General features: G+C 41.9%; 1 protein-coding gene across 2 annotated transcripts in view; it reads left to right on the top strand.

Annotated features, from left to right (window-relative positions):
* CTCF (CCCTC-binding factor) overlaps nt 1-19,656 on the top strand; it is a 50,611-nt gene that overhangs the window by 5,187 nt on the left and 25,768 nt on the right. For both annotated transcript variants that reach the window (XM_084755521.1, XM_084755520.1), the window contains exon 2: nt 2,778-2,894. The gene's annotated coding sequence lies outside the window, so the exon portion shown is untranslated. The remainder of the gene's footprint in view (nt 1-2,777; nt 2,895-19,656) is intronic.

Below are 19,656 nucleotides of genomic sequence, written 5' to 3'. Positions count from 1 at the left end.
TGGCTTGGGAGTTCCTTGGCAGACATGTAGCTGACTAATGCTGTAGGGAGGAGTCTGTGGCAGAATCTTGAACACTTGTATTTACTGGCAGAAAGTTTCCTTTTGAGCCTTTTTCCTCTTAGGGGATGCTGCTAGGATCACAGCTATTCCACATCGTCTGATTTACAGGCACCATCTGTCTCTTTGTCTCTTTAAGAATCCTGATTTGGCCGTCTTTATAACCTACTTACCTGTGTTGGCTCTAGGTGACTTCAGACTTTTGGTAAAAATAGATCCTTCTTCAAATAACTTTCAAGTATTGGAATTACGGGCACGTACCACCCTAATAGTCACTCTCTTCATATCTTCCTGGTCAGTATCTGAGCGTTGTTTTTCCCCCAGTGGTTTAATAATGCAACGAGGTAGCATTATATAAACAACTGACATACACCTTACACCTCCAGAGTGGTGGTGTAGTTTTCATAAACTTGATCTGTTGTTGTTTTTCGAGACAGAGTTTCTTTGTGTAACCTTGGCTGTCGGGCCCAGGATGGCCTCGAACTCACAGTGATTCGTCTGCCTCTCAGGGCTGGGATAAAAGACATGCACCACCATGCCCTGCCATACATTTGGTCTTTTTTTTTTTTTTAAAGATTTATTTATTTATTTATTGTATATGAGTGCTTTATCTGATATCTGCAGAAGAGGGCATCAGATCACTTCATAGGTGGTTGTGAGCCACCATGTGGTTGCTGAGAATTGAACACAGTACCTCTGGAAGAGCAGGCAGCTCTCTTAACCACTGAGCCATCACATTTGGTCTTTATTTTGGAGTAACTTAATTTTTTTCAGGGGTATAAGTTCTGTTCCTTCTGATGGTATTAGGGACTTCAATATGAAATTGTTTCTTAGACAGAATAACAGTTTATGTTAAGCTACCTCCCAACAGAAGAGCCATGACATCTCTTTACCTTGAGTTTTATTCGTTTGTTTTGATTTTTCAAGACAGGGTTTTTCTGTGTAGCCTTGGCTGTCCTAGACTCAACTTTGTAGACCAGGCTGGCCTCGAACTCACAGCGATCCACTTACCTCTGCCTCCTAAGTGTTGGAATTTAGCTTGAGTTTTAAAGGTATTATATCAGCTTATTTTATTAAGCTAGTTAAATTATGAGATGGATTTGCTGTTTATTGTACCTTGCATATTAAGTTCTTTGAAAACTTTTGTTGCTTATAAAGACTTATTTTATGTGTATGAATTATTTATTTATTTATTTTCCCCGAGACAGGGTTTCTCTGTGTAGCCTTGGCTGTCCTGGACTCACTTTGTAGACCAGGCTGGCCTAGAACTGACAGATCTGTCTGCCTCTGCCTCCAAAATGCTGGGGTTAAAGGCGTGCGCCACCATGACTGGCTGAGCACTCTTAAAGAGTGTCACTTGGGGGTTGCTCCCCTCTCCCCTCCTTTGAAGGGGCATGGTCTCTCTTATGTACCCAGGCAGTCCTGGAGTTTGTTGTGTAGACCAGGCTGATCTCAGACTCAGAGAGCTCTTCGTTCTGCTGCTGGTGCTAAGAATCTAGAGCACTAGGACTAACTAAAGACGGTGCCAGGCTTAGCGTTCTTCTTTTTAACTAGCAGTAGATCCCATCCTGTCAGTACTTGAAGCTTGGCAGCGCATTGCTAGTCTAGGGAGGGAAGCGTTTGACTGAAACAAGTATTTGATTATTATGTGTCTAGAATCTTCAGGGCTATTTTGTTTGTTTTTTTGAGACAGGGTTTCTCTGTGTATCCTTGACTGTCCTGGACTCACTTTGTAGACCAGGCTGGCCTTGAACTCACAGCGATCCGCCTGCCTCTGCCTCCCAGAGTGCTGCTGGGATTAAATGCATGTGCCACAGCTAGCCAAAAATTCTTATATCTGAAGTAACAATCTTTTAGCAGTTTCCTTCCTTATCTTCAGTAATAATGAATAATGTTACTAAATAAGTTAGTTTGCACCACACTCAGATTAAGTTTAACAAGAGACACAGAGAAGTTTTCATTGACCTTTGAAAATCCTAGGCCCAAAGCTGGGCAGTGGCTCAGACCTGTAATCCCAGGGCTCCGGGCGCTAGATGTAGGCAGATCTCTGTGAGTTTGAGGCTATCCTGGTCTACAGAGTGAGTTCCAGGACAGCCAAGGCTACACAGAGAAACCTGTCTAGAAAAAGCAACAACAAAAAGAGTTAATTTTTGGCCAGGTTCTGTGGCTTATGCCTGTAATCCCAGCACTCAAGGAGGCAGAGACAGGCATATCTCTATGAGTTCGAGGACTCTACAAAAAGAGTCCGGGACAGCCCAGGCTACACAGAGAAAGAGACCCTATCTCGGAAAAAAGGCAGTTTTTGGTAGTTTGAGTTTATATGCCATGATTATAATAGTCGAGTACTGTTTATAACTCAAAAATTCATTTATTCTGTATATACTCAGTGAATGTCTGAAAAGCAACTGAGTGTTGTATTGTGGACTTGATAGGCCTTCACAGAAGGATTCGTTTGGTCAACATAGTAGCAGTTGATTGCCTGGTGGAAGGATTTTGTTGTTATTATGACTAGATCTTGCTTTGTGGCCCGGGCCACTATTCGCAGTTCTCCCGCGTTTGCTTCCCAGGTGCTGACATTGTAGGCCTTCATCACCACAGCCAGTTAGTCTATTGTTTTCCTCCAATCGTATCAACCCTCAGTTTGCTCTTCTTTTTTTATGCTGTATGTATAGTTACGTAAATTTTCTGTTTTCATTAAATGATTTTTGCTTTTCTTTTAGAATGACTACAAATCTAGAACCAAAGAACAGGATGCACTAGCAGCCCGACTTGGAGCTCGGGACTGGAGAACTGGGTTCTGTGGTCCTTCCTCAAACTGATTTTGCAGCCACGGAGAGGTACCGCCTTTTCCATTGTTCGCTGTTTAAAAGGGGCTAGCTGGGCTCTGAGGTGCAGGCCTGTGGTTCCAGCTCCTTGGGAAGCTTGTGTAGGAGAACCACGAGTTGAAGGCTATGCTGCCTTGGGAAATAAATAAAAAGGTAAAGCCGGGCATGGCGGCACAATCCTGTAATCCCAGCACTCAGGGAGGGAGAGGCAGATGGACCTGGGTGAGGTCTGAGGCCAATCTGGTCTACAAAGTGAGTCCAGGACAACCAAGGCTACACAGAGAAACCAAAACACAAACCAGAGGCATGGTGCCATATGCCCGTAATCTCTGCCAGCACTTGGGAGCCTAAGTTTACTCTCCAGTACTGAGGGCAAGAAAAGTGTATGAGGTGATGCCATCTCTTGGGTCTAGAAGATTTTCTGGGTAGTTTTGAGCATAGAAGATACAGCTTGTTGTGTAATCTTATCTATATTATAAGATAGATCCTGGATATGAAACTGTAGTACTATGTACTAGTTGTTTGACAAGACAGATACTGATGTTTTTCTGTAGAACCTTTGAGTTATATATTTTAATATCTGGGATAAATTTTTTTTTTTTACTTAATTGGAGTTAGTCTAACTGGCCAGTTTCCCGTGCGGTGTGATAGTCATAACCTAAACACTGGACAATAGGCATCATGGGTACTTGGAAAAGACCTCATGAATTTTGGGGTCTGTTCTGCTTTGAGACTTCTAAATAATTAAGTAGCATTTGAGATAAAATTACCTCCTTTCATGCTTAAAAAAATAACACATCTTTTTTACCACGGGGGGGGGGGGTGCAGGGGGGGAATGTGACATAATTGTGTTTGTAAAAAGGATTTAGAGTTTGAAGTTCATTCTATTGATTTTTATTTATTTATGTCTCTACTTGTTGTATGAGTATGTTAGTGGGATATGTTACAGCACTTACGGAGGTTAGAGAGCATGTTTTGGGAATCATTTTCTCTTCACCACGTGGGTTCTAGGGATTCTGCTTGGTGGCCAGCACCTTTACCTACTGTGCCATCTCCTCACCTTAGAGATGGAAACTTCAAATGAAAATATTAAGTTAATTGCCATGAGTGTACTATCTAAGTGGTTACTAGAGTTTTTTGGTTTGGTTTGTGGGTTTTATTTTGTTTGATTTGATTTGGTTTTTTTGAGACAGGGTTTCTCTGTGTAGTCTTGGCTATCCTAGACTCACTTGTTTTTTTGTTTTTCAAGAGAGAGTTTTTTTGTGTGTAGCATTGGCTGTCCAGAAACTCACTCTGCAGACCAGGCTGGCCTCAAACTCTCAGAAATTCACCTGCCTCTGCCTCCCGAGTGCTGGGATTAAAGTTGTGCACCACCACCATCCTGCTAGAGTTTTTCTTATAAACTTTGTTTAGAATAGAGAGAAGGGACTAGAAATGAATGTTCTGTTCTGCAAACTTGTTTTCCAAATAGAAAGAGCAAAGTCTGTATAGTAGTATTCTGCTTCATAAATTACACCCTGCAGGTTCTTTTAGGAATGTTGATACTGATCACACACTAATAGCCTGCTGAAAGAGAAGCATTACTAATTTGAAGAATTGTTGAGAAATCCAACCTTACTAGTTTGGGGAATGGAATAGGAACATGCTGCTCATTTTAAAATGTTACTAGTAAACTTAATTGCATTAGATCCCTATTTTTCAAATTTGGATATGAATACCTTTAGGGTATAAGGTGATAAAATTTAACAGTACTTGAAGCCAAACATAAAAACGACCGTTTTCTTGGAGCTTAAATTATGTTAATTTAGGGTGTAGTGAGTTAAATAATTTAGCTAAAACTGACTTTGAAAAAGTTGCTAGAGCCTGGCTGTGGTGGGGCACGCCTTTAATCCCAGCACTTGGGAGGCAGAGGCAGGCGGATCGATATGAGTTCGAGGCCAGCCTGGTCTGCAAAAGCGAGTCCAAGACAGTCAAGAATACACAAAGAAACCCTGTTTCGAAACCCCCCCCCCCAAAAAAAAAGTTGCTAGGGAGGCAAAGGCAGGCAGATCTCTGAGTTCTAGGCCAGCCAGATCTATATAGAAAGTTCCAGGCCAACCATGGCTATTTATTTAATGAGACTTTACCTCAAAACAAAACATTATATTTAAATAAGACACCATATTTGAAGTAGAATGCAAACTGTATCACTGCACTAGGGAGGCAGAGGCAGGCAGATCAGTGTGAGTTAGAGGCCAGCCTGGTCTACAACCTGAGTCCAGGACAGCCAGGGCTGTTACACATAGAAACCCTGTCTCTTTAAAAAAAAAAAAAAAAAAAAAAAAAAGGTCTTTAACAAATTGAAGTATGAGTGCCTGGGGTGGGAAGTGAGTTTCATGGGTGGCACAGTGGAAACTTTTGAGAAAAGTGATAACTTTTTGTTGCTGATGCTTGCTTGCTGGCTTGTTTAGATAGCTCAGGCTTTGTAGCCGAAACTAAAGACAATTCTGCCTTAGCTTCCCATGTGCTAGAATTCCAGGCATGCACCACCAGGCCTGGCTGGCGTGTGTGTCTGTGTGTGTCTGTGTGTGTGTGTGTGTGTGTGTGTGTGTGTGTGTGTGTATACGTGTGTACATGCTCATGCTCTTGTGCCTATTGGAGGTCAGAGGACAACTTGGAGGAGCCATTTCTCCCCAGGTAAATCCTGGGGCTCAAATGTAGGCCATTAGATTTAGTTGCAAGTGTTTTTACACCCTGAGCTATCTCATCAGCCCCACTGTAGTCTGTTATTTAACAATTAATACTGGTTTTTGAGGGTTGAGGATAGAGCATAGTGGTAGAACTCTTTTTTTAAAATTTTTATTTATTTATTTACTTATTTATTTTGGTAGAACTCTTTACTAATATTTGTGAAGCAGGTTCAGTTCCCAGTACTTAGGGGGAATCTTGTCATGGAGCTAGACAGATGTCTCAGTGCTTGCTGCTCTTGTCATGGAGCTAGACAGATGTCTCAATGCTTGCTGCTCTTGTCATGGAGCTAGACAGATGTCTCAGTGCTTGCTGCTCTTGCAGAGGATGGGAATTGGGTTTCTTGTGCCCATACAGCAGCTCACAGCCTTCTGTAACTACAGTGCTAACATTATTTTGTATCCTCATTCTTTGCATTTGTCTGGGACCCTGGATTTTGTTTCTATATGTGACAGTCTCTGTAGACACATATCACTGACTAATACATTAGGGTCAGGGTTCATTACGGGGTATCCATTGTTAGTCGCTATAGTACAGAGACACTTCTCTTTTGGTGTTCCCAAACAGAAAACTGTGTAACTCTAAGAAATGACCTGCTTCACAAGTTGTCTTAGGAATCTAATATTCCTTTGTTCTTTACATTTCTACCAATAGTATGTAGTATACATGTATCCTTTACTTTTCAGATTTTTCTGTTAAATAATTCTTTTGTTACACATATTTTGTTCTATGACACTATTTATTAGTCTCACTGAGAATGTTAGGATTGCTCCCAACTAGTCTTGATCTGTATTAAGAGCATTATGTTGCTATTTATTCTTACCACCATGCTCTGTGGTACAGGTATTCATTGTTGACTGTAAGCTGCGAGATTCTGACTTGGCCTTAGAGGAACCGCTCTAGGCAAACAGAAGCAGTGTTCTTTCTATCAAGTAGCCTTTGTGGTATGTACCGTGTAGTCACATACCGAGAGGCAGTAGGACTATGTACTTATACTCTTCCTCCTAACACTTAGCTTTCAGTATTGCTGAAAACTGAGGATAGAGGAAAAACTTAAAAAATTCACTCCGAGATATAATTAGTTTGAGATGACTTTGCAGAATTTTTTTTTTCAATTTTATTTTTGTTTTGAGACATGCTCTCTCTTTGTAGGCCTTGAACTCAAAAGAGATCCACCTGCCTCTGCCTCCTGAGTGCTGGTATTAAAGTCATGTACCACCGGGCTGGAGAGATGGCTCAGAGGTTAAGAGCACTGTCTGCTCTTCCAAAGGTCCTGAGTTCAATTCCCAGCAACCACATGGTGGCTCACAACCATCTATAGTGAGATCTGGTGCCCCCTTCTGGTGTGTAGGTGTACATGTAGGCAGAATACTGTATACATAATAAATAAAAAATCTTAAAAAAAAAAAAAAAAGTCATGTACCACCATGCCTGGCAACTTTGCAGATTTTATCGAAAAATGAACAAGGCAGATATTGTAGCTCACACTTGTATTATTAGCACTCTAGAGACTAAGGTAAGAGGATTACAGTGAGTATGAGGCCAGTGTAAAGCCTTGTCTCAAAAGTGGGGGAACCTCACATTAGAAGACTATAAACTAGCCAGGCAGTGGTGGCACACGCCTTTAATCCCAGCATTTGGGAGGCAGAGGCAGGCGAATCACTGTGAGTTTGAGGCCAGCCTGGTCTACAAAAGAGTCGAGGACAGCCAGGGCTACACAGAGAAACTCTGTCTCGAAAAAAAAGAAAAAAGAAAGAAAGAAAAAAAGAAAACTATAAGCCTATATTTAAAATATTATATTTTAAGCAGAGTGAGGTAGCGCATTCCTGTTATCCAAGCACTCAGAGGCAGAAGCAGGTGGATCTTTGTGAGTTTGAGAATAGCGTGGTGTACATAGCGAGTTCAGGACAGTCAAGGCTATACAGAGAAATCCTGATTTGAAAAAAAAAAATTAGGGGCTGGAGAGATGGCTCAGAGGTTAAGAGCACTGACTGCTCTTCCAGAGGTCATGAGTTTAATTCCCAGCAACCACATGATGGCTCACAACCATCTATAATGTGATCTGATAACCTCCTCTGGCCTGCAGGTGTACATGTAGGCAGAGCTCTGTATACATAATAATAAATAAATCTTTTTTAAAAAAGAAAAAAATTTCTATTTTAGGTCAGTAACTTTGAAACCATGGAACATAGACTCTATATGAGATCGGATTACAGTCTGAAATCATCTGTCCCTCCCCTTGCTGAGAGTAGAGTCTTAAGAGGCTGATTTCCAGTTCCCCAAGATTATGAACAGGATGTGCTGAAGTTTTAAGAACCGCTGCTGCTGGTTGTCCACTCTTTAACCCCCACCCCCACCCAAAACCAGAAAATTATCTGTTAGCTCTATGTAAACCCTAAGTTGTGTGTGTGATTTATTTCTCTTGTGTAACTATTAGTAACAAGCATACCATAGATGAAACTTTTCTTAGTATTGTAATTGCTGAAAGCTTAGGACTGTTTCAGAGACAGTAACTCTGAGCTGCTTCTCAGGGAAAAGGGAAGCTCTGGTGATTTTGGGCACAATTACTCTTAGGTATATAATGAAAAGCAAGGTGTTAGGTTGCTTTACCCTAGTGTTGGATTGTAGAGAACTTACTCTGGACCCAAGTACTGTTGACTTACCCTATAAGTCTTTTCTTATTAAACAGCCTCTAATACCAGATTGCAGTAGCCAATTTGAGGTTTGGGGGTTTGGGGGTACTGGGGAATCAACCAGAGGCCCTAGCACATGCTTTGTTTACAATCTCGGTGTCAGTTAAGCACTTGCTTAGCATGTACAGGGCCCTATGTTTAGTCTTCAGGATCACCACCACCGTCCTGAGGGTGAAGCGGAATGGATTCTAGCTTTATGGGTCTGAAGAGAAGGCTCAGCAGTTAAGAGCAGTTGCTGCTCTTGTCAGATGAGACTTCTGTTCCCAGATTCTCGTGGCAGTTTACAAATGTAGGTAAATCCAGTTCTAAGAGATCCGATCAGTGCCCTCTTCAGGCCTCCCTGGGCACCAGGCACACAAGCTGTGCACATACATAGATGCAGGCAAAATACTCGTATGCATAAACTACAAATAAGTTATGATCTGTCTACCTCTGCTTCTCCAGTGCTGGGATCAAAGGTGTCCACCACCTTGTCTGGCCCTTGAAATTCTTTTTTATTCACACAGGTTGCCCTCTCTGCCAAAATAGTTGGAAATACATTAACCTCACTCATGTTTTGGTTGTGAGCTTAGTCTTTAATAGCTGAGCCATCTCTCCAGCCCATGTTACCCTCTCTTCACAGCACTCATCCTGTTACTTAGCTGCTATTTGCTCTTTGCCTGTCTTGCTGTTAGATGAGGAAGCTAAGAACTGAGCCCTGTGTAGAAAGCTTATCTGGGAGTGAACAGTGTTACAGTGGAGGCTGCCTCTACTGTTTGCTCTTTCTGCTTTACTTGTAACCTTTGTCCTACTTCTTTTGTTAACTTGCTAAGAAGCTACTACAACTTTTAAAAGAGTAGAATCAGTTATCTTTTTGGTTTAAGGATTATTAACATGTGTGTCTAGCCATGTCAATATGTGCTCTGAGTGTAGCTATGTTTGGAGGTCAGAAGTGCTGGACCACACCCAGCTAAGGCTTTTTTTTTTCATATATATATATATTATACCTGGTTTGTTACCACAGGTAGCTACTTGGGAGGCTAAGGCAGAAGGATCAGAAGTAAGTCTACAGGAGTCTATTTTAAAAATAAAACCACAACTTATTTATTTATTTGGTTTTTTGAGACAGGGTTTCTCTGTGTAGCCTTGGCTGTCCTGGTCTTGATTTGTAGACCAGGCAGGCTGGCCTTGAACTCACAGCGATCCACCTGCCTCTGCCTCCCAAGTGCTGGGATTAAAGGCGTGTGCCACCATACCCAGCTAACTTATTTAATATACTACCTGTTCTTGGTGACAAACAATTGCTAAATATAAATTGGCTGCACTCCGAAGGCAGAGGCAGGCGGATCGCTGTGAGTTCGAGGCTAGGACAGCCTGGTCTACAAAGCGAATACAGGGGAGCCAAGGCTACACAGAGAGACTGTGTCTCGAAAAACCAAAGATTGTCTTAACCATTCTCTCCATGCTAGGTAAGCACTGTCACTGGGTGTATTATCTTTCTGGTTGTATTTATTCAGTCATTCATTCGTTCATGTAGATCTTTTGAGACAAGATTTTATATAGCTTAGATTAGCTTCCAGCTTTGTAACCCTCAACAGTCTGGAGCTCCAGATCCTCATGCCCTGATCTCCTCAGTGCTTGCTTGCATCAACACACAGGCCTTATTTTCTATTTTGAGCCAGGGTCTTACTACATATCTCTGGTGGGTCTGGAATATACTGTGTAGACTAGGATGACCATAAATTTTTCAGCAATCCTCTTTTCTCTACCTTTCATGTGCAATTATACACATGTACCATGGAACGCAGATTTTTGTTTTTCTCAGTATCTCTTTGTATATTGATCTGCCCTGCCTGCTTTTGCTTTCTGAGTTCTGGGATTAAAGGAACATGCCATTATACCCAGCCAAACCCAGTTTTATTATCTTAAACAAATTGTTTAACTTTTCTCGCAATGACTAGATGCTGCAATGATAAATATGGAATGTTCAATTCAGTAGTTTCCTCCAGAAATAGGTGGATACACTTACTGTATTATTTTATATGATACATTTCTAAATTTATGTAGTCAAAATTAATACCTGGGCATGTGATTGCAAATTAAGTGCCAGCTTGACCTGTTTAGGAATTCTAAGGCTAGCCTGGGCCACAAAGCGAATCCTTGTCTCTAAAAATGAGAGAGAGGAAGGAAAATGACATAAATACTGCCATGAAGAAAATTAATTCATATTGTTAGGCTTTCATTTAGCATATAATTATTGTTTTATTTGTCTATCTTCCTACACACTTGTCTTGTGCTAGAACGATTTATATTTCATAAATCGTGGATGTCTGTTGTTTATCTCACATTGTTTTGTATCTGTTGCTTTAGAGAACACAGAAGTAAAACATAATTCCTGCCTTGAAAACTAATAGTTTGTTGAAGGAAGATATAGAGTATCACTACATTATAGTTAAAGCAAAACAGATAAAAAGATCAGTCTGCCCTTGTCAAGGATGAAAAGATTTTGATGTAGGATATGTTTTGAGCTAGGAAAGAACAAGACAGCAGACAATGATGTAAAGATGCTGAGCAAGAAGTACTCAGAGAGGTTAAATGAACAGCAAGGATGGAAACAAAAGGTGCAGAGCTGGGAGCTAAGCCAGAACTTGATTCACTTAGCATCAACCACTATGAAGGTTTTTCTGTCACATGAGTATCTGGTGGATACAATCTTACTGTACAACCCAGTCTGGCTTCAAATTCAAGACCCTGTCTCTGCCTCCTTAGTGTTGTGAGTATAGGCTGAACCACCACACTCAGCTTTGTTTGGGGTTTTTTCTGTTTTTTTTTTTTGTTGAGACAGGGTTTCTCTGTATAGCCCTGACTGTCCTGGACTCTCTCTGTAGACCAGGCTGGCCTTGAACTCACAAAGATCCGAATGCCTCTGCCTCCCAAGTGCTGGGATTAAAGGCATGCACCACCACACCCTGCTAATGAGTAGAAAAGTAGAATTTTGAATTCTGGCATTGGTTTTATTATCTGTTTGTGTGTTTATGTATATGTCTGTGTGTGTGCACATTTACAGTGGCATGGGTATTTAGCAGATAACTGCAGGAATTGATTGCTTCCACCTCTGGGATCCAGAGGATTGAATTCAGGTTGTCCTGTCTGGTGGCCAAAGCTGAGCTATATCACTAGCCCCAAGTGATTGGATTTTAATGAGGCAGAGGCAGGCAGATCTCTGTGAGTTCAAGGCCAGTTTGGTCTATACAAGTGAATCCAGGACAGCCAGGTGACACAGAAACCCTATCTTAAAAACCAAAAACCAAAACCAAACAAAAAGATCTGGTAAAATGCCAAGAGTAGCTGAATGTAGTACATGTTCAAAACAGATGCAAAATTTCCAAGTATCTAAAGAGTAAAAGAGGGTGGGTAGTGGTGCAGGCCTTTAATCCCAGCACTCAGGAGGCAGAGGCAATTGGATCTCTGAGTTCAAGGCCAGCATGAACTACAGAGTGAGTTCCAGGACAGCCAGGTCACCCTGAGAAATCGACTTTCAAAAACCCAAACCAAAACACAACATACTAAATTGTTCTTGCAGGGTCTGGAGAGATGGTTCAGTGGTTAAGAGCACTGTCTGCCCTTCCAGAGGTTCTAAGTTCAATTCCCAACAACCACATGGTGGCTCACAACCATCTATACTGGGATCTGATGCCCTCTTCTGGCCTGCAGGTGTACATGCAGATAGAGCACTCATCTACATAAAATAAATAAATCTTAAAATAAAAAGATCTATTTGGAAAAAAAAATTGCTCTTGCAGAGGACCCAGTTTCAGTTCATAGCACCAAGGTAGAGCATAATTGTCTATAACTGCAGTTTCACGGTGTCTAATGCCCTCTTCTGACCTCCTAGGGCTCCTGAATGCAAGAGATACACACACACACACACACCCCAATGAAAAAGCAACAACAATCTTTTCTTTTCTGTTTTGTTTTGCTTTTTTTTTTTTTTTTTTTTTTTTTGTGAGACAGGGTGTTTTTCTGTGTAGCATTGGCTGTCCTAGACTCACTTTGTAGACCAGGCTGGCCTCGAACTCACAATGATCCACCTGCCTCTGCCTCCCGAGTGATGGGATTAAAGGCGTGTGCCACCACTGCCCAGCTTTCAACAACAGTATTTTCTGTGGTCCCTTTACTCTGTTTTTGTTTTGTTTTTTGAGACAGTTTCTTTGTGTGTATAGTGTGGCTGTCCTGGAACTTAATCTGTAGACCAGACTGGCCTCTAATTCAGAGATTCACCTGCCTCTGCCTCCTGAGTGCTGGGATTAAAGGCCTGCACCACTACCCACCCTCTTTTACTCTTTAGATACTTGGAAATTTTGCATCTGTTTTGAACATGTACTACATTCAGCTACTCTTGGCATTTTACCAGATCTTTTTGTTTGGTTTTGGTTTTTGGTTTTTAAGATAGGGTTTCTGTGTCACCTGGCTGTCCTGGACTCACTTGTGTAGACCAAACTGGCCTTGAACTCACAGTGGTGATCCGTCTGCCTCTGCCTAGGATTAAAGGTGTCATCACCAAACCCAGCCCCATGTAGCTTTTGTCCTTCTTACATCTCAGCTGTTCATTTGTCCTTTTCCTCCTTTTTTTCTTTTATGATGCTAGAGTTAAAACTTAAGCTTTGAGTATGAGTGGTTTGCCCTTAAACCCTGAGATAATATTATACCCTATTTTCCAGCATATAAAATGACTGGGCATAGAAGACAACCCCCAGTTTTTCCAGTTAAAATACAGAGTTTGGAATATACTTGCTGTATAAGACTACCCCTCTTTCAAAGCACACACTGTGCAGCAGACTTGGGTGTGTGTCTATTTGCAGGCAGGGCACAGGCAGCCAGGCACTTTACTAAGTGCCAGCAGACAGCCAGTGCCAGCCTACACTGCCTCTTTAAGGTGCTCTCCACACACAACCCTACACGCAGCCCTCTGAGTTGAAGGATGGGCAGGCTCTGGTGGAGAGGCAATCCATGCTCACCTCCTCCTGGAGGTACAGAAAAATGTGTGCAGCTTGCTCCTCCCTGCTTCATACACAGCCAGGAATCGGCAGCTGTACCACCCCACCATATGTTTTTTGTTTTTTGTTTTTCAAGACAGGAGGTCTTTGTGTAACCTTGGCTGTCCTGGACTCACTTTGTAGACCAGGCTGGCCTTGAACTCACAGCGATCCACCTGCCTCTGCCTTCACCCCACTAAATATGCTGGACATATGAAGCACGGGGATGAAGCAAAGGGAAAGCAAGCTGCAGCATATGAGACAACCCCTAAAGAGTTGTCTTATAGGCTGGAAAATATAGTAGTCTTTTTTTTTTTTTAATGGATTTCACTTTTAGCTCAGGACAGCCTCAGACTCCTCCCAATTCTCTACTTTAAGGCTGAGGTGGAGTTGTTGGTGTGTATGTGTGTGTATGTTTTCCTTTTTTTTTTAAATTCACTCTACACTGCAATCATGGCTCCCTCCTCCCCTCCCCTCTTTCTCCGTCTTCCCTCCCCTCCCCCTAAGAAAAGGGGAGCCCCCCCCCATCACAGCACATCAAGTCACATCAGGACTGAGTGCATCCTTTCCCATTGTGGCCTGGCAGGGGAGCCCCACCAGAAGGAAATAATCGAAAAGCATGCAAGAAAGTCCTTGTCAGAAACAGGCCCTGCTCCCCTTACTAGCCCCCATGAAGACTAAGCTGCCCATATGTGTACATGTGTGTAGGGGGTTTAGGTCCAATCCTTACGTGGTCCTTGGTTGGTATTTCAGTCTCCACAAGCACCCCGGGCCCAGGTGGTTGGCTCTGTTGATCATCTCGTGGAGATACTATTCCCTCTGTATCCTTCCATCCTTCCTCCCACTCTTCCATAAGGCTCTCTCTGCTCCGTGCTCCATCCAATATCTGGCTGTGAGTCCCAGCGTCTGTTTCAATCTGTTGCTGGGGGGAGCCTCTCAGAGGACAGCTATGCTAGGCTTTCGTCTGCATGCATAGCAGAGTGTTGTTAGTAGTGTCAGGGGTTGGTTCTCTTGCATGTGGTGGCCAGGTGTTAGTTGGACATTCGATCAATCTCTGCTCTTTTTTTTTTTTTTATCTCCGCACATCTTGTAGGCAAGGTAAATTTTGGGTCAAAGTTTTTGTGGGTGGGTTGGTGTTCCCTCCTTCTACTAGCAGTCCTGTCTGGTTAGAGATTGGCCTCTTTATTTAGTCTTCGTGTCTGCTGCTAGCAGGGGTCTCAGCTCAAGTCACCCCCTTATACTCGGAGGAGCCTACCTTGTTGTGGGTCTCCAGCCTGTCTCAGGGATGCCTCAGACTATGGGTTCTCATCTCTGCAAGCCCTCTGTCCTCTGCTCCTGATTTTTGGGATTTCACTGTGTATGTTACCAACTCCTGGCTCTGAGTTCTGTGACTTTGAAATAGGTCTTGCAGTTTTTCAGTTCACACTATTATTTGATTCTTTTTCTTTTTCTTTTTCTTTTTTTTTTAGACAGGGTTTTTCTGTGTCACCCTAGCTGCCCTGGACCAGGCTGGCCTTGAATTCAGAGATTGACCCGTCTGTACCTCCTGAGTCTGGGGATTTAAGGCATGTTCCACTACCAGGAAGCTATTTATTTCTTGAGACTGTGGGCTGGCCTTGAACTCTGCAATCCTTCTTCCTTCTTGAATCAACATTGGCAAGAGTCATCATGCCCAGCTTGATGTTATTTTTTTCTTCTGATAAGTTTGTTGTGAATGATTTAACTTTCTATATTTCTATATAGTTTTTCTCTAACTTCTTTTTTGTTGTTGGTTTTTTGTTTGTTTTTCAAGACAGGGTTTCTCTGTGTTAGCCTTGAATGTCCTGGACTCACTTTTGTAGACCAGGCTGGCCTTGAACTCACAGCAATCCGTCTACTTCCGCCTCCCAAGTGCTGAGATTAAAGGTATACGCCACCACTGCCTGGCTATAATAACCTTTTCTGAATAGAGTTTTTCTAAGTAAGCATTAAGTCCTAATAAAATTTCACCCGTGTTTTCTTTGGTATAAGCCAAAAGACATAATGCCAAAAAAACCTCAGTAAAAGCAGTTTTGTGGATCAGACCAGGTGGCCCATGAATGTCCAGCTTTCAGATGGTCTGCCATAAGTCTGGGATAAGCCTGGGTAGAATGCTGAATTCCACAGGGAGGTCAAGTCAGACAAGGACAGAAAAGTCCCTTTTAGATTTACCTGCTAATAGTCATTGTTGGCAGTTCAATAGAATTCTAAGGACCGGCTGGGCGGTGGTGGCGCACACCTTTAATCTCAGCATTCGGGAGGCAGAGGCAGGTGGATCGCTGTGAGTTCGAGGCCAGCCCGGTCTACAAAGTGAGTCCAGGACAGCCAAGGCTACACAGAGAAACCCTGTCTCGAAAAACCAAAAAACAAAAAAAACCCCAAAAAACAAACAAACAAACAAACAAAATTCTAAGGAACGTAAAACAAACTCCTGAACTAAGAGGTGGAAGAGGATTGGAAACAGCAGATGTGGAGTTGAGCATAAAGAAAATACCTGACAAGGATGCCAGGCACAGTGGTGCACACCTGTAATCCCAGCACTCGGGAAGCAGAGGCAGGCAGATGTCTGTGAGTTCGAGGCCATCCTGGTCTACAGAGTGAGCCTGGCATAGTCAAGGCTACACACAAAGAAGCCCTGTCTCGAAAAATCAATAAATAAATGATAAAATACCTGACAAAAACTACACAGTGAAATGAGGTTTAAGAAGGGACGTATGTGGATAGCATAGAGCTGACAGAAAAGGATGAGAAGGATAATGTGAATTGATCTAGCCGACTGACCGAGGGATTATACAGTTAGGTTATAATATAGGAGCATGACAGATTTCAGTTGTCTCTGTTAGAGTTAGGTCCTTGCATCCAATCTGTTAAGAGGCCAGGGAAATACTAGGGAACTAGGTTTTCTTCTAACTGGTCACCCACAATTGCCTAGATGTTACTTTGTCAATCTAAAGGAAGCTCCCCCTTCTTCTATCCAGAAATTGATGAGAAAAGTTTATTTGCTAATTTTTTTCTTTATGTAGCTAAGTATGCTGGTGTGGAACTTCCTCCTGTGTACTTAAGAATGACCTTGAATTTTTTTTTCCCTTGCTGGGTGTGGTGGTGCATGCCTGTAATCCCAGCAGTCGGGAGGCAGAGGCAGGCAGAACTCTGAGTTCAAGGCCACCCTGGTCTACAAAGTGAGTCCAGGACAGCCAGGACTACACAGAGAAACCCTATCTCAAAAAACAAAAAAGGGGGGGGGATTTTTTTTTTCTTTAATTATGGCATACTGGGATTATGGTTGTATAACAGTATACTCATTTTCACAGTGCTGGAATCAAACCTGTGGTTTTGTTTGTGCTAGGCAATAACTCTACTGTCTGAGCAATATCAGTAACCCCCTTTTCTTTCTTTTTTTTTTTTTTAAGGTTTTTCAAGGAGTCTTGGCTTTCCTGGACTCTGTTTTGTAGACCAAGCTGGCCTTGAACTCAAAGAGATCCACCTGTCTTTGCCTTTCAAATGCTGGGATTAAAAGCATGTGCCACCACTGCCTGGCCACGCTTCTTTTTTTATTTCACTTTTCCACCGTGATGATAGAAAACCAAAGATCTTTTCTGAGAGCACTATTGTGATAGGACTGTTTTGTTTTATTTTGTTTTGTTTTGTTTGAGACAGGGTTTCTTTGGTTAGTCTTAGCTGTCCTGAACACACTTAATAGACTAGGTTGGCCTCAAATTCACAGAGATCTGCCTGTCTCTGCCTCCCAAAGTGTTGGCATTACAGGCATGGGCCACCATGCCTGGCTTGTGAGGGGACTATTACTTAGAGGGAGAGAACCTCTCATAAGTACAAGGCTCTGGCTGGACTCCATCCCAAGCACAGCCCCAAAAGAAAAACAAATTCCCAAATGCCAAAAAACAATGTATCACAGTGATACTGCAACCCCAGAGTAAAACTGTTCTACTAAATATTTTTTTATTTTGTTAGTGATAAGTTGAAAACTAGTCTTCCTTTATTCTCTATCCAGTACCTTTAAATTGAGAGAGTAATAGGTAGTAGTCCTTATGGAGAGATGCCTTTAAACTCTGAAACAGATTGAAGATAATGGCTTGAGAGTATGGAGATGATTTAAAAAGCTAGTGCCATGGCTACATTGTTCTTCAAGAAGCTGGTGGAAAAGCTGGCAGACACAGGGAAAAGACTCAGGAGCAGCTAAAAAAAGAAAGAGGGCCCCTTTTCCTTGGGATCAAGGAAATGTTAACTCCTTCTTAATAGTATCATTCCACAAAAGTGGTTTACTAAAATATTTGAAGATGTGGCCACAAGCAAGGAAGATGAGAGAGCAGAGAGATTTAAGCAATCAGGAGTCGAATATTTGAAAGCTGGAATCAAGAAGGGAGGAGGTGAATTAGAACTGTTAGCAGAGGCAGTACAGCTAGGAGTGTAGTCCCCACAGGAGTTGGGGAAGGAAGCCAGATTGACACTGTTGGTTAGTTATTGATTCAGAGGAGACATTCACTTCTGGAAAAAGCTAGCCTAAGGAATCCACTGCTCAGGATTTCTAAGCAGTGTCAGAGAGACTGGTTGCTTGTTCCTTTTATGTGATGTTTTTCTGTAAAAATAGAAGACATTGCTTGAGACTTCAGTAGATCCTGATGTTCATAGACTAAGTTGTGTGTTCGTTTCATTGAGTATTGTCAGCCCAACTCCTTGGTTACGCAGTTGTTTTCAGTTTGTGTTCCTTTAGACTTGTTATTTTTCTGCCTGGTACAATTCTGTGATCTCTTTTAGATAGAATTTTAAATGCAATATTTAATGTATCAAGTTTTCGGGTTTATAGCAGACAATTGATTTTCCTGTGTTCTTCAAATTATTTCCTACGAAACCTCAAAGAAGGAAAAAGAAGACAGCTTGTAGGAAAAAAAATTTTTCATCTACTAGATTTGATTAATCTGTCTGTCAGTCAATCAGCCATTCAAGAAATAGTGTCATGTAGTCCATGTCAGCCTCAACTCACTGTGTCCAGTACTTACCAGTAACTCCTGATCTCTTCTCTCCACCTGCCAAATGATAGGATTACATGTGTATGCTACTAAACAGACTCCTCCATCCTTTTTTTACTGGGGATATTTAAATCGTCTAGGATAATGTAGTAATTCTCTGGGGTGGCTACCATTAAACATTTACCATGTGGCAATAACTATCTCTTTTAATGCTGTCTGTAACATAAATAAGGCCTTCTCTCTGTTCCCTAACTCCAAATATTTGGATTATCACTCAGGTTTGCTGTTTGGAGCTTGTTCGATTGGGAAAACTCTTTATAAAATAGGCAGAGCTAGTGGTGTTAGGCATAGTGGCTGGCACTCACCTTTAACCCCAGTACTCAGGAGGCAGAAGCTGGTAGATCTCTATGACTTCCAGGCAAGCCAGATCTACATAGCAATAATTCCAGACCCTGGAAGCCGAGGCAGAATTAAGCTAGCCTGTCTACAGAGTAACGCCTGCCTGAAGTAAAAATTAAAAATGGGAAGAGTAATAAATGTCTTAATGTTTAGTGGCAAATCCTGATTATGGGGTAGGGGTGAGGCCCAGAGTTCTGCAAAATGATCCCAGTGTTGTTAGTCCTAAGATCATACTTGGAGCAATAAAGGTATACAATTGTCTTAGTTGTGTCTTCTAGTCTTGCTATTGAGAACTTAGAGGTTAATCTTTCAGGATCTTACAAAATGCTGGTATACTGGTGCTTAAATAGACATTTAAATTCAGATAAGTTATAAAGTTCCAGATATCATCCCTTGACTACTACCTTTACAGTAACATTTGTCTACACTGTACTGAAACGGCTAGTAAGAGGTCTTTGTATTAAACATTGTATTATTTAGCCAGGCTTTAATGGCAAGACTGGGAAGACAGAGGCAGGCGGATCTCAGTGAGTTCAAGGCTAGCCTGGTCTACAGAGACAAACCTGTGGCAAACAAAAACAAAGAAGAAGAACAAAAAGGTTATGTTGTTTTGCTCTTAGGTATTTAGAGCAAAGGATAATGAAAGCAGATAACAGCACTACAAACTAAACTGGCTAAATAGAGAGAGATTAAGATTGCTTTAGACCTGGCCTTGAATTTTTGCTTTTATTTTAAATTTGAGGAAATTGACATTACGCTGGTTCTGGGTTTTTGTTTTTTGTTTTTTGTTTTTTTGTTTTTTTGGGGGTTTTTTTTGGGTCTTTTTTTTGAGACAGGGTTTCTCTGTGTAGCCTTGGCTGTCCTGGACTCGCTCTGTAGACCAGGCTGGCCTCGAACTCACAGTGATCCGCCTGCTTCTGCCTCCCGAGTGCTGGGA

The sequence above is a fragment of the Acomys minous genome (genome assembly GCF_964271855.1).
Source record: "Acomys minous genome assembly, chromosome: 14".
In the NCBI taxonomy this organism is placed as follows: domain Eukaryota; kingdom Metazoa; phylum Chordata; class Mammalia; order Rodentia; family Muridae; genus Acomys; species Acomys minous.
Note: the sequence above shows the minus strand (reverse complement) of the source record. Positions and strands in the feature narration are given on the sequence as shown.